Source organism: Vigna radiata, chromosome 9 (assembly GCF_000741045.1).
Source record: "Vigna radiata var. radiata cultivar VC1973A chromosome 9, Vradiata_ver6, whole genome shotgun sequence".
Lineage (NCBI taxonomy): Eukaryota > Viridiplantae > Streptophyta > Magnoliopsida > Fabales > Fabaceae > Vigna > Vigna radiata.
Window position 1 is genome coordinate 15,895,532 of NC_028359.1, and position 5,959 is coordinate 15,901,490.

The following is a 5,959-nucleotide window of genomic DNA, read 5'->3' on the forward strand; positions in this document are numbered from 1 at the left end:
TGCATTTAGGATTGAGTGTTGCATATGAGAGGGGAAGTGCATAAAATTTAAAAATAGAAATTTGAAATCAAGTATTACAGGTCTTAAAACGTGAAAGCAAACCAAAAAGCGAAGAAAGAAATTTTTAACGCCCACCGCTGAGCAGTCAGTGGACGTTGAGCGGTGGCGTCACAGATTGGGTTTTGGGCTTTTTAAAAGCTCAGTGTTGGAAGCCCATCTGCACACTTTTAAACCTCCTTAGGGTGCGCCCAAGCGTTCTCCACAGACCCTAACACTTTGCCTTCACTTTCAAAGAGCATTCTAAAGGTTTTCTTCCACTTATCTCTTCACCCACTCACCAAAATCTCATAGTTTTTCACTTTTCCACCATTCCATTGACAAAGTTTGGGGGTTTTGGTGAGAGCATTGCATTGGGAAAGCATTCAACATCAATAGAAAAGCATTTGCAAGCATTTAGAGTATCTCCACCCAAGTAAGTCATGCAATTTCATTCTTAGGGTTTCTAGAATTGAAAATTGATGAAGAACATGTGTAGAAGTATGATAAATTAGGGCTTTTGATTTCTATGCATGATTTGATGAAATAGAAACATTTTGCACCAATTAAATTGCATGAATCTATTCTGGAACTGTGAAATTTGTGATTGGGTGGAGATTAGAACAATTAGGAAGGAATTTTTGCAAAAATCTCGATGCCACCGTTGAGCGGTAGTAGACGTTGGGCGGTGGGCATCAGATTTTGTTTTTGGCTTAAATTCTCTAATGCAGGTGGCGTTGAGGGGCCCTGTTTTGCCCTCAACGCTAGACAGTGCTTGGATAATGAATGTTTGATGGTTTTCTAACCTTTAATGGTGAATTTTCTTGGTCTTTTGAATTGCGTTTGATGTAGGAATGACATCATCTTCACGAAGAGTGAAAACCAAGGGAAACAAGAGAAAGGAGCCAGAAAGGCCTCTGGGATTTTACTCTCATTGATTACTTTCTAGGAAACATGAGGAGCACTTCTTGATTGTGCAAGAAAGGCAATTGTTGATGAAGCAGAAAGCAATATTCATCCCAGACTTGGCTCCTCAGTTTGGTGAAGAGTTGGAAAGTAGGAACTAGGAAAAGCTGGCTACGTACCCCGCACCAGCTAATATTGAAGTGGTGAAGGAATTTTACACTAATGCCTTGTTCAGAGCAGTGCAGATAGAGAGATACACCAGTTATGTTCGAGGGGAGATCATCAGATTGACCCCAAGACCATTAACAGCTTCTTGGGTACTAAGTGGGCTGGCGAGCAGTGCCAGTATGCATTGAACATGAGGGAGTGTTCAGATTATGATGATATTGAGAAGGTGCTCTGTGTACCTGGAGGGCATTTTTACAGAAACCCAAATGGTGTTTGCATTAACATTAAGAAGGTAGATCTGACACCCCTGGCAAGATATTGGATTACATTTACTCATGCCAACATCCAGCCCTGTTCCCATGTTTCTGACATCATTTTTCACAGGATCATGTTTATCTACTACATGTTGAGGCAGATGAATGTGAACATTGGCGAGGTCATCGCTAATGAGATTGAGAGCTACGCTTCTACTATGAGCAGCAGGACACCATTGGGACATCCTTCCTCATTACACATCTATGCCTCAGGCTGGGGTGGATACTTCTATTCCACCATTTGAAAGGCCTAGAAAGGCCATAAATGCTGCTCACTACAGACAACATTATGGAGGAGATGAGGCAGCTGAACCAGTGCCTAGGAGAGGAGCAGCTCGGTAGGATGAGCCAGCACACCACACAGAGTCGTTCCAGATGAGGGATATGTACATGTCCTTGATGGAGGCAAGACTTGAGGCTCTTCACAGAGGGATGGTAGCCACAGCTGAGATGATAGTGGGCTTGTATGACACACCACCGGTGCACAAGGGGACCTTGGACGAGTTCCATAGTGCTATGATATGGCCACAGGAGTAGGCACAGGGCAGTGGATCTGGAGCAGCTGAAGCTCCAGTGATGGATGACGATGAGGAGGATGATGCCTTTGAGGATGCAGAGGCTGGAGATGATGAGGATTTTGATGACAACATGAGCTGATTGGACATATACTGATGGATGTCACATGCAGTAGAGCAAGGATTTTCTTTTTCTTTTGTAATTTGAACTTGTAGTGTAGGTTTGCTTCAGTTGAGTAGTGTAGGTTTGTGTGAACTTGTCTAAACACCTTATCTGATTGTGGTTTGACTAGTTTTATTGCTTGATGAGTGTGCTTGATGATGCTTGATGTGGATGATGATTGAGATTGTTATATATGCTTCTATACAGGTGAATTGTTCACAAGTTGTGTGAGCATATGCATGATGAGTTATGATTGTGGTTATGATGCTAAGCAGGTGTATGATTGAATGATTGAGTAAGCACAGTTGTGTGAGGTTTGGAGCTCCAAAGTGCTTGTTGATATTTTTGCTATCCAATTGAAAGCATGAATGATATTGCCTGAATCTTTATGATTGATTGAATTACATGCTTATGTCATATGATCAAGGCCATTTTTGGAAGCCCTTACTTAGCCAAATTTTCGCCCAAAGTAAAGAGAACCATGTGTTATGCCCTTTTTTTTTAACTTTAGCCTAAGACACTTTGAAAACCTTGTTGAGAAGAATCTTTACCTTGAGTTGAGTTGAGAATAATTGAATGATATTGATAAAGGTTCAAGTTTGTGGTTGTTGGGGGAATTGAAAGGCAAAAGAGAAAGCATTGAGCTAATGTGTTGAATGACGAAAGCATGAGAAAAATAGAAAATAAAAGAAAAGAAAAGCATGAAAGATAGAGCTCAATGCAAAAGAAAAAGGGAAAGTTGGGAATGAGTAGATTGGTTGAAAGAGAGTTTGTGCTTGAACTATGAATATTGAATAACTCTCTTAACTCAAGGATTTTGTGATCTGAAAAACCAATGTTTCTTGTTAGCCCAACTACGTCATAAGCCTTGAAAAAGTCCTTGTGATGACATTTGTGTGTGAGAATGTTGGTTGTATTAGATGAAAGTCAATTTTATTGCATGTGACAAGTGGATAGCAGAGGAAGAGTAACCTCCTGAAACACTTGAGTGATTGAGTGAAACACTTTGCTTGGAAAGGATTGATGAATTTCATGATTACATCTGTGCTTAGTGGATTGGTCATTCATAAAAATAACATCTGTTGGAGAGTATGTGATTATGTGAGCAATCTGTGAACGTGAATGAATTGAAGCATGTTGCATCTTGATTGGATTCCATTGAAGAGCTTAATTGAGTTATTACTTTTTGTGAAAGGATATGTTTTGAAAAGTGTTGCACCATTTTGATGATAGGTGGAAGGTTAAGTTTTGTTTTGTTTGGTTAAGGACAAGCAAAGTTCTAAGTTTGGGGTTGTGATAACGGTCTAAAAACCGTTATTCTTATACATTAATTTGATATCAAAACACAATCTTTATGACTTAGAATTAGCTTAGAATCATGCAAAATAGCTTAGTTTGAATACAAGAGAGCCAAAAGTGGTTTTAGAGATATTATGCTTGGTTTTACATTGTTTTGGCAGGATTTTATGAGAATTGAATGATGAAGATGAAGAAGGAAGGACTTGGAATAAAGAAAGGGCGAGAAAAGATGAAAAGGAGGAGTCACAACCACCGCTCAGCGCCAATTCAGGGTTGAGCGTCAGAGTCGCAGACCGCTAAGCGTCAGAGTCGCAGACCGTTGAGCGTCCAGAGAGTGTTGGGCGTCCTACATGACCACCGCTAAGCGGTAGCTAGCGCTGAGTGCCTAAATGATGGGCCTCGGCCGAAATTCTGTTATTTTTTTGGCCTATAAATAGACCCAGTGCGATTCTTAGGTTAATCTTTTGGCAATCAGAGACGTCCAGAGCATCTTTTTCACTCCTTGGCGGCGGTTTTTGGATGCGGGAGCTCCGAATCACCAATTCTAGGGTTTATTCTTCCATTCTTTTCATTAATTCCATCTAGTTTCACCATGTCCATGGTGAACTAAACCCATTGTTGTTGGGAAACAATGTAATCTTTTGAAACTCTCTTATATCGAAATTCTTGTTGTATTCATATGCTTGTATTATCAATAGTTTGGGTTTTCTTATCCGATTTTAATGTTTGCATCGTTTAACTCATTCGGTGTTATGATATTTGATTTTGTCGATACGGGAACGTACAGGGAAGTCTAGAACTGATAAGAATTCTCTTGGTTAAGCAATACTACCTAGGAACGGGAGTAGGACGACCAATTGCTTTAAACTTCTGTTAATAATGTGTTATTAATTACTAGGGAGACTAGGAATGGTAAACTAGTAATTATTAATAGGCTCTCTTCGCCGAGGAATCGGGTTTAGAGTATATTAGAAAGCTGCATGACATTGATAATAATGCGAGTTTAATAAGAATAATAGATATAAGAGGGTGGATAAAGATGAAATTGTAAACCCCAACAACTCCACTAATTCATAGTCTTATTTGCCAACTGATTCAATTTGCATTTGCATGTTTAAATTCGGTTTTTGCATCAACACTACAAATTATTCTTCTTTCAAGTCTTATGCAATCAAATCACACGAACGTCTAGGCCACTGAGTCCTTTGGGAGAACGATACTCGGTCTTACCATTTATATTACTTGATAACGATATGGTACACTTGCCAGGGGCTTAACAACAGCTCATGTTCCTACAGAACTTTAAATAGTAGATATTTTCACAAAAGGGCTTCCTCCGGGTAGATTTCAAGATCTTGTACGCAAGTTGGGAATGATTGATATTCATTTACCAACTTGAGGAGGAGTGTTGTAATTTGAGATAATATCTTTAGAATCTTCCTAATTAAAGGAAATGGATACATAATATTTTATTTTATTTTATTTTTCCTAGGTTTCCTACTTTCCCTATTTCCCTTTTTAGGAGAACTAGATTATTAGAAATAGAAGTTTTTAGAATGTATTTTTTATGATTGAGAATAATAATAAGTCTCATTTTCAACTATGCATAACATTGTTAGTGCAGCCACTGAAGTGGTTATTTGTAATTGTTGATGTAACGTTGCGACTATATTGAAGTCTACACCAACCACATCATCATCTATATATATTCACGGTCCAAATATGATATATCTAATTCTTCTTCCATCTATATTTACTTAAACAAATTTACATACATTTAATAAAGTCATGCATTTATATGTTCATTAAACATAGTTCATTCATTCATTCATATATTCATATATCATATCTTCATATATTAAATAAATATTATACAAGGATACATTAAATAAATATTATACATTAAATAAACATAATACATTATTACATTAAATATATAAAATACATTATTATATTCACGTAATCACTTATAAAAAAAAAGAAATAAAATAACACGCATTCATATATTCATTATAAATAATTAGTTCAAAGATAGATTAAGAAATACCTCTTGAAGACTTATCAAAATTTAATCAAGATTTAGCAAACACAACTTCAGTGATCCTCCAACGCAATATCACTCAAAATTTGTCCAAAAGATTGTGAAAATGTTAAACTTGAAAGCATCACCCTAATAAACCAAACATGACAATATAATTAGGAATATATCAATATATTATATAATACTACAATAAAAAGTTTGTTAAGCATGATATACATTTAATGAAATTCAACCAAATCAAGAACCACAGATAACTTGTCTGCCCTTGAATGATAAAAAGCAAAACAACTATAAAAAATTCCAATGCAAAGAAATAAATTTTTCCTTAACACACTTTCAAAACCTTCAGTACCCACCACCCACCGTGCTCTTTGCTACCACCTACAGGTGCATCCTCAGCTTCATCACGCGTATTGCATGGTTCACTCTACATCCCATCCCGTCTGCATCCTCCACCCTCCACCATCCTTCACCTTCGTCACCTTCATGCGAGGGTCTGTGAAGAAGAAGAAGAAGA